Here is a 10800-nt window from a genome sequence, read left to right as displayed (position 1 = left end):
ACCAGTTTACTGTAGAAGGTAGAATATGGTGTAAAATATAATATATGGGAAAAAAACACTTTCCTATTCGCATGGCCCTTATACTCAGACATGAACGACAGTGCAATGATGTCCCACCCCGGTGGAAAAAAACAAAGAAAAAAAAAAAAAAAAAAAAAAAAAAGGCCCACCCGCCTTAGATGCCATATATGCCCCCTTATTAGTTCATATGCTGACGCAAATGCCATGTGACTAGGAAATATACATTAGCTTATTATAAAACTTAAAATATAAGTACAAATAATATCATTATAATCAAATTTAAATTATGAGAAAAAGAACTCTATTTGGCAACTTGGGTCCTACACCCATACACATAGAGGCGAAATGACTTCCTTATCTCATGAATGCGAAATATCTACCCCCCTATCAATCCTCTTATGCAACCCCCTTGGGTTAATGCAAAGGCCATGTTGCTATGCAAAGAACACTCTCCCTTAAATTATATCCGTCATATCATGTGATTGCAATGAGAACCATAGATTGATGGATCTCACATATACATAGTGATCCACTCAAGGCAATGATTGAGTTCATGGTCTCAGGGATAATATTGATTTCCGTCAATACTGATATCATATGTATATGATGTATCTGTCCATATTGGTCCGATACAATCAAAACCTTATTTTTTAATTAAAAAAATGTATTTATTGTATCGTTGATTAGTATCGATCACGATCAATATCAATACAGATCAATTGATCCAATACCTATTCCTAAAATCATGATCCAAAGTAATAAAATGATGCTCTTTTTTTTTTTTTTAATGATGCCTCAAGATATTAAAAATAGATTTTTTATAATTATTTAACTCCAAGACAAAAGGAGTCAAATTGAATGTCACAATCAGGTATGAAAGTAAACCACAGTCGCAAAATACTTGACTAGAATTTGATTGGGCGTAATCAATTCCTGGCTGAGGACTTGACTAGAATTAGATTGAGCCCCTATTTTCCTTACGTCCTTCACGGATGATGCTAGGAAATGTCAGGACGAAATAGAGAAATTACGTTCATGCCCAACCCTTTTAACTTACTCTGTCTCTACTTCAAATATAATAAACGGACAAAATGGAAATTTCATAATAAGCAAGTTGAAATTAGCATATGTATAGAAAGACTTTAGTAGGAACTTCCTTTGTTCTTGTGAGTAATAAATCTGAATCACATGTGAAGATCATGACCAAAGGAAGGATTCCTGGAACCATCCGAAGAGGGATCGGGAAACATCAAGGTACTCCGCTGTCATGCTTTGTCCATCACAATCATTGTACCGGACGATCGAATTGGTTGGACCAAACAACCACCAAGGAAAAGGTGGTGTCAATCGGTAGGGTATTCGGTATCGAATATGATTTCGGTACCGTGCAACAGATCAAGAGTAGATACCAAGGATTTGGGGGATGGTATTGGTATTGATATTGGTATCGGTCTCTATTGATACCGATTCGGATCGGATGGAATAAGTGAGTATCGATGTATTTTACCCCTATTTTTTATAAAAAGTATTATTTTTTTCTTTTACCCCTGAAACAATCTGGATAACTGATATGGATTGGTATCGGATTTAGATCGGATCGGATTGGTGAGTATCGATGTATTTTACCCCTATTTTTTATAAAAAGTATTATTTTTTTCTATTTTACCCCTAAACAATCTGGATAACCGATTCAGATCGATATCACCCGATACCAATCCGATACGACTGATCCCAGACTGATACTTGAAATCGTGGTAGATAGTGAAACAATAATTGCTTAGTACAGATGGTGTCGCTATGCTGTTGTGGTGTGCAAAACCCATACTCATGAGGAGGTCTCAAATTTGAGTATAAGCTGTTACTTTCTTTATTAAAAAAAAAATGAAATTTATAATGCCACTCCGTAGAGAATGCCAATATTAGAGAGACACCTCCTGCATAATAATTTACTATCACTCCCTACACTTGACCTATATTTACTAAAACTCCCTTACATTTTAATTTTTCACTGATACTCCCCAGCTTTTTTATTTTTACATCACTTTCTACCCCGCTTTTTTAAATGCCTAAATTATTCTTCCCTTTCACTTATAACCTGTTACACTCTATTTCAAATTGATTGGTTCAAAACATGATTTGAACCGAACCACTAACAATTTTTGTCTCATCTAATCTTCAAGGATATTGTAAATTCAAAAAAGAATAATTTGGTATCTGATCTATATCTATATCGATATCATAGATCCAATAGAATGCCACACGTTTTTTTTATTTTTTTTATTTTAATCCTTAGATTGGCTGAGACATATACCAATCTAATACCGATAAAAAAAAAAAGATAGATTGCTAAATTTGTGATAATGGATGAGATAAAAAATAATAATAAAAAAAAAACATCCCTCATGTTTGGATGAGACGAAATAAAAAAATAATAATAATTAAATAAATAATGTTTTCAAGGACACAATAGCTATGTCAATATCCTTGATGATTAGATGAGACAAAAATTGTTAGCGGTTTGGTTCAAACCATGTTTTGAACCAATCAATTTGAAAAAAAGTGTAATAAGTTACAAGTGAAAAGGGAGGGTAATTTGGGCATTTAAAAAGAAGTGGAGAAAGAGATGTAATAATAAAAAAGCAGAGGAGTATCAATAAAAAAGTAAAAGGTAGGGGAGTTTTAATAAATATAGGCCAAGTGTAGGAGAATGATAGTAAATTCCCCTACCAAATTATACTCAGATCCCCTTCCGCCAGTCGTTGTTACGGAATATACCTTAAGTACTGATGTCAACTGGCGTAATTTTTTTAAATACCAAAATACCCTTATAGAAGATAAAATACCTGATATACCCTTCTCTTAAACCCTAACCCTCATCACGTACCTTTCTGGTTAAACATCTCATCTGTAAAAAAGAAGCAGAAATCAAGATATTTGAAGATCAAGAGAAAGCGATGTCTTCATTGAAGAATGGAAAATCAAGAGATTTCTGTCAGCATATCCCTCGTCGCATTCAGCAATTGATAATGGAAAATCAGACCAAGAATCCATGTCAAATCCAGGAGCTGAAAATCCTTCATTTCTGTTAATTTGCTAACAACTTTCCAGTCTACAGTCGATGGAATCATTTTTAGGTCTAGTCGTCTTCTGCTCTACAGTTTTAATAGTTTTGGCATCTTGATCCTGTTGTTTATCGATTTGATCTCCAAATGTAACTAATAGCTTCTGTTCATTTTCCTTGGGATAAGGCACAATGTGGTCACCACTCTCAGTGGCCTCACCCCATATTATGTCTGCAAGCTGGATCTGCACAATGTGTTCACACAATCATTTTTGTGTTCAAACATGCATATGATTGCGTGTGGTTGGGAACTTGGGATGTCTATAAGATTGACCCACTAAAACTTCAAAAGAATATTTTTATTTAAAATGAACAGATCACTACGTGCAGATTTGTTCTAAGTAACATGGAAGGAAATTAGAAATCTGAATTAGCAAACAAGTCACTAATTGAAGAACAACCATAGAGAAATAAAAGAAAGTCACCACTTTCAGACACAATGTGTTCACACAATCATTAGTTCATGTTAATATGGAGGCAGCAACAGTGGGTAATGGCCTAGTCAATTGATCAGAATTTGCAAATAAAAACAAAAAATCTGAGAAATAACAGATTCAGCAGTGACAATAGGACGGTAAGTGCCGGTAACAGAGGAAAAATCCATAATAATAAGAGATTACAGATACCACGACATCAGAAGACGATCTGGTGAAAATCCAGGGTGAAGGCAAGTGTCTATGTTCCCTTTAAAGACCCAAAACCATGATATGATCTGAAGGTCAGATCAATAAAAACCGGATATCAAAACCTGGTCCAGAAAAGTATATAAAAACAGAGTACTGCCAGCTATGAAGGTGTTTGTTAGTTTGTTTCTGTTTTCATCAGAGCAGAAGAAAGGGTTGAGAGAGAGAGAGAGGGGGGTATAATCGTCATTTTAAATCCTCACTTACCAGAGACTGACGGCAAGGTGTTTGCGTATAATTTGGTATTATACAGGGGGTGTCTCTAATAGTGACATTCTCTAGGGGGTGGCACATAAATTAACCTTATAAAAAAAAAAATGAAAAAATTACATCCTCTCCCCTATAGTTTGCTGAAATTACACTTGGATCCAAAGATTTGAACAAATTACTTTTCTCTTCCTTGCACTTTTTAAAATTTTTATAATTAAGTCCAATCCGTTAGTCTCCAACAAATTGGACTATTAGTTGATGATGTCACCTAATATGTTGATAATCTAATACCCAAAATACCCTTTTTTAACACACGAACTTACCTATATGCCCTTCTATTAAAACAAAACAAAAGAGGGTTCTGTTTTCTTCAAGCTTGGAATATTCCATCCACCTCTTTCTTCTCCGAGGAACTGCGAGTAGAATATCTCCAATCGGGTGATTTGCTGGTGGCAACTCCTCTCTCTCTCTCTCTCCCTCTCGTCAATTTCTCAATCCCCTGTCTCAAATTCGAATGTTGTTAGGGTTTAACTCAATATATTGTATGAAAGATTGAGTTTTTCCACAGCAACCAAAGCTATACCAAACCCAGATGGCAACGAACCAGTGAAATTGTTCTGGCATTTGAAATCAGTTTTCTTGTTGGGTTCCGGCTGAATTTATGCTTCTCGTTGTCCTTTCAAGGTTTCAGAAATGTAATCATCAAAACCCACATAAATTAACCATGTCCAGTATGCTTACCTGGCCATGGATTCAATTGTAAGAATAGCTCTTAATTCCCAGCAAGGTGTGAAGCAAGAAGTAGTTCATAGATCCCCTAATCCTTTAAGTGTTCAAATTTGTCTCATTATCTTGATATCGATTCTCCTCTGGAAATTACTCGTTTCTTAGGCTTCGTTCACATTCATTGATTTCCTCTTACAAAAATCTAAATCTTTATTATGATTTGATCTGCTTTTTGACTGGAACTCATTGACGAGGATTTATATTTTGCTTACAATCCGCACTTCCTATATAAATAGAAAACCAAACGTCTCATTACCAATCAAATATAAATCAATAACCCAGTTTCTATATTTCTCTTGTCAACTCTCTCTCTCTCTCTCTCTCTCTCTCTCTCTCTCTCTCTCTCTCTCTCTCATCTTATTGTATGGCGTCGATAGTAACATGGATGAATGAGAGGAGAGAATGCGGAGTAGAGGGGATGGGGAACATATATCCGATGGAGATGGTTCTCTCTCTTGTCTCGCCATAGTTGGCGTTGGAGGTGATCTCCTCAAGTACCGATGGAACAGAGTCGTTTGTCTTTGGCATCCAATATGCCCACCGTAGTCGTTGTCTTCGCTTCAACAGATAATGTTTGTCCTGTTTCCATTGAAGAATTAATACACCACCACCACCACCCCCAACTACCACCAATAGCCACAACAGAAGGTGCACAAGAAGAAGAAGAAGAAGAAGAAGACGGAGAAGGCAGAGGAGTAGCCAAACAGATGCCTATCTTATTTAGTTGGGTTTTTCACTAAAGGGTAATACGGTCTTTTGGTATTTAAAACTAATAGAATACCAACACCGTTAATGCTGGGGGAGGGAGACATAATTCGTTCAAACTCTTGGATCCACGTGTAATTTTGATAAATTACAGGGGAGGTGGATGTAATTTTTCCTTTTAAAAATGATTTTTTTAACTTTTTTCTTTGGTCCATACCCATCCATCGATACATTCGAGAATCGAGATTGCCTCAAAATTGTTTATTAGATTTTGAATTAATAAAATTCTTCGATTTTGAACCCATTAAAACCGATTATAACAAATACAATATATTGTATCGATCATGCATATGACATTATAGCATATTAAACCAATTAAAGGTTGTCTTCACATTATATATATGCTCTCCAGTGATTTGGGTTGTGTTTGGTATGTATTCTCAAAAATATATATTTGGAGTATTAAAATGCTATTTGGTATGCATTTTCATTCTAAATTCCTAGAATGGGATAAAAAATGCCCTTTCGTACAATGTAGTGAAAGCCCCAATACACGTTCTTGTTCACACGCCTCTTGAGCCTCCTATAGTCCATCTTCACTGCTTGCTTCACCACCACCTACAAAAGCATCTTCCCAAGGCCTTTACTCGGAAAGATATTCTCTATGTAAAGCCAGGCTTGGCCAAGAAAGTGAAGCAGTTTGGGAAGGGGGCCCATTGCTTCGTTTATCTATGAGTTATGGGTTCCGCTGCCCTGTGGGGACCTTCATGACTTTGATCAAATTGATCTTTTGAGAGAAAGCGTTTTCACCTTTCGCTTCTATATGGACTTGGAAGAACTTTATCCTATAAATTATCTTACAAGGTGAAAGGAACTCAAAATCATATCAACCCACATCAATTTTCTTGTGAAACTAATGTGAGATCAGTTCTCCATATGATTGATATGAGACCATAACAATTGATTACTTGGGAATCTGAATATTTTTTAGCTGAAGGTTAATTTTATTTTTTAATAAAAAAGGTAGATAGACATGAGGTGTTGGTTGATGAAATGCCTGAGCATCCTAAAATCAATAAAGTATTTTTGCCAAATATGCATCCAAAAAATAGTCTCTTTCTTAGTCAATAATGCATTCTAGAATCCTAGAATGGGAATGAATGCATACCAAACACCACCTTAACGTGTATGCATACAATGTAAATTGATTTTTTTTTCTTTTTTGGTAAGAACAATGTAAATTAATTTATAGCATAATAAATCAGTTTATTTTGGAATTATATATTCTCTTCCTCTAGTGTTTTATTGTGTATTTACACCATGAAAATTAATTTAAACTTTTTTTCATTATTTCCAAAGTCACAATTTTTTGGGTTAAATGCCATCGTGGTTCAAGCCCAACAACATCAGATTTCTATATTGGGCTTCCAAAAATTGGGTTTTTAAACTGTCAATAAGCCTAGGCCCAACAAGTCCAGCATAATTGTAGCTCATAGAAGAAACCTGGTCCAAGTCCAGCCTGTGATTTTGGGTTGAATCCATACTTCTGGGCCACGTTAGGGTTGAAACGGAAAACTCAACTTGTGGGCAGGGCTGATTGCCTTTCCTAGCTTCATATGCAACCTTCTAAAAAAAAAAAAAAAAAAAAGAAAAGAGTGTAGGAAAACACCTAAAACAGTAACAACCTTCTAAAAAAAAAAAAGATAGGATAGAAGAGAGATGGAAAATGATCCAATGGCTCTCTCTGTCATCAAAATTTGAATATATTAAAACAGAAAGGAAAAAAGACAAAATACAAGCCACAATGACAAATCAAGGGGAGAAACCCTAAGTCCAGCGACTAAAAACAAACACCACCAAAAGAGGATGCATCAAAACCCAAGGGGAACAAAACAAGAGGGGAGGAGAGAAATAAAAGACAAAGATGATACAACAAAACTATGGGGAACAATAAGACGAAGATCACAAGAGAAGGCAAGATGCTTATTTCTACTTGAGTTTGGATATATTACACAATTGTGAAGGATTTTATTTCAAATCTCAAATGTGATAATGTCACATATTTTCTCGATAGTGCACGATAAGATAGTCCTTCTTCTTGCACATTAAGCATGTAAACATGCAATAGTACGTATCTTATAATCAAGATTTCAAAAGCAACAAAATCATTTAGGGTTCGGAGAGGTTTTCCTATACTGTGCACCTAAGAGGGTCATCCTATATTTGCCACTTGCTCAATTGAATAGAGCTAAACAATTTTGGATGCTTGTTCACCACTCGCATTTGGGAAGACATTTGTAAACTCTACTCCACCTCCAGGAGGATTGGAAGAGACATATTGCAGAGAGTTGAACTGTTGACCTCTTTATTGTAAGGAGTTGGTCTTTGCTAAATGAACTAGCTTTTTATTGCACCATATCTAAAATGTGCTAGGAGAGACACTTCTATGTGTTTCAACAGAGGATCCATCCTAGTCCCTTATCCATGACATCCAAAGGGATGTGGAAGACTAATGTTGTACTTGTTCTCCTAAGGGTTCTAAATCTCCTAGGAATATCTTTCTTTTGGCTTATTGGAGGATTACTCCCTCTTGGATATACCTGCCCTAGGGTACTCTTCTTTGGCAGCATTGACGACCTCCTTGGTTCTTTTCTTGTTAGCTATTGATTCTCTTATGGGAATTTTCTTCTTGTTGTAGGCCTTTGGCCGAGTAGAGCTTACCCAACATTTTTCTTTGTGGCCTCTTCTCTTGGTTGTAATTATCTTTGGAAAAAAGTGTTAATTTAGTAACACCAAGAATTGGAGCTGTAAATTGCTTGATTTTATTGACTATCTATGAATGGATATATATATATATATATATTTATATGCTTGATTTACTCCCTAATCTAAAGCTGGAATTGATTCTGTACACTCATTATTTACATATATATATATATATATAAAGTAAATGGATAAGAATGAAGAAGATATCATGCATTGGCAAGATAAGGAATGAGGTGTCATGCGTTGGCATGATAAGACTCCCCCTTAAGTTGGTGCGGGAAGATTTTGAACACTCAATTTGGATGATAAAAAACGGAACTGGTCCTGTCCAAGCGCCTTGGTGAATAGATCAGCAAGTTGTAGACCTGTGGCAATCTTTGTAGGATGGATCAGGCCGGTTTGAAGTTTCTCACGAACAAGGTGGCAGTTGATTTCGATATGCTTTGTTACCTAACCAGATAACCCCTGGTACACCCGTCCTACCTCTTCCTCAACCTGATCAATTTGATGCTCACCTGTTAGATCAAACATCAAGAAACACGAATAATAAAGAGACAATAGATCCGTACGACACAGAGATTTAACGAGATTCACACACTAGGGTGGTGTGCTATATCCTCGAGCAAAGAAGAAGATGATTCACTATGCAGAAGAGAGAGATTACATCCTAGCAGCGGCGAGGAAAAACTCGCCCTGAAACCCTAGCTATGTGAAAAACTCTAGAATACAATGACTTTCTCAACAAGCAACAGTACATTATATATACTCCAAAATCGTGGGTCGACCCACCGGGTCGCGGTCGATCCAGTCGAACCATACCACGGGGGCTACGCCGCTGCACCCCCATACGAGATCAATGATGGGCTCAGGGCTTGGGCCTATCGGCCCAACCCCTCTGCTTCCATCTCAGAAAAATTCTCATTCGGGTCGCCACCAAAATATGTCGGATCGGGTCAATTTTCAAAACGGGTCAAGAATTCAAAACAAACTTAACACCACCCACTTGCTTACCTTCCCTATCCACCTAACCCTACCGTAACTGATACACCCTTGGCCACGGCTCCACCCATTCTTCCTATCCAATCTGAAACACCCAATCCCACGCCACCTCCTCCAGCCCCAAACCCTCCACCACAACCATAATAGCCTTGGCAAACCCCGCGTTATTTACAATATTACAAATGTTCTCTTATCACTTAGCTAATAACATCTGGTCTCTTGTTCCTCTTCTCCTGGGCAAGAAACCAATTGGTTCAAAATGGGTCTATAAAATTAAAAGAAAGTCGGATGGTACCATTGAGCACTACAAAGCACGTCTTGTGGCAAAAGGGTACACTTAGCTTGAAGGTATCGATTACCATGACACTTATGCTCTGGTGGAGGGGCTGAGAAGTAGCAGGGCGCACACCCTTTGACACTGTGGTATTACCATTCCGTTTAGAACCATTGCATTCTGTCCAGCAATCACGATAGCCATTTTTCTTAAAACAACGAGACTTCGAATGTCCATGTTTGCCATAATGAGAACAATTCTAAAATGACTTAGAAGAGGTAACGGTCCGAGCAGCAGCCATAGCAGCTGATTCGGGTACAACTGAGGAGTGTCATGAATGGAACGTTGGAGTTTCTCTTGAAGAAGTAAAGAGTAAGCCTTGTTAACTGTAGGCAATGGGTCCATGAGCAAAAGTTGACTGCGAACAGCAATATAAGCTTCGTTTAGTACTTGTAAAAAATCCATGAGATAATCCTCATCAACAAGAGCTTGTAATGTGGTTAGGGAACCACAAGAACATGAGGGAAGGGCACGATACGAGTGTAAGTCGTCACAATATCCCTTGATTTTGGTGTAATAGGCAGAGATTGAATTTGTGCCTTGAACGTGAATCGAGATGGCTAGACGGATCTCAAAAATGGGAATCACCGGAGTTGTGGTAGTGGTGGGTGGTGTAATGTCGGCCATTGGAATGGTGAAAAAATTCCAATGACAAAGTAGAATCGTCCTAGGCTGATACCATGTTAAATATAGTTACACCAAGAATTGGAGCTATAAATTGCTTGATTTTATTGATTATCTATGGATGGATATTTATACAAAATATTGGCTTGATTTACTCACTAATCTAATGCTGGAATTGATTATGTACACTCATACTTTACATATATATATATATATATAAAGTAAATGGATAAGAATGAAGAAGATATCATGCGTTGGCATGATAAGGAATGAGATGTCATGTCACACCCCGCTCGCACAAAGCAGAGTCGATGACCGAGTTAACACCAGTTAACTCATAAACCTGTCAGGATCAATAATGCAGTAACTGCAATACAGTATACATCTACTAAACTAAGATAAACCCTGTATTTTCATCAAAAGACATGTTCATAATAATACCTGTAATTGTTTTCCATATACTTGATACCCAAATTGAATTATAAAAGTTAGATACATTTAGGCCTGAAGGCATGATATATATATATACAAAATATATATATATAACAATT

Source organism: Macadamia integrifolia, chromosome 11 (genome assembly GCF_013358625.1).
Source record: "Macadamia integrifolia cultivar HAES 741 chromosome 11, SCU_Mint_v3, whole genome shotgun sequence".
NCBI lineage: Eukaryota > Viridiplantae > Streptophyta > Magnoliopsida > Proteales > Proteaceae > Macadamia > Macadamia integrifolia.
This window is presented reverse-complemented; position numbering follows the sequence as displayed.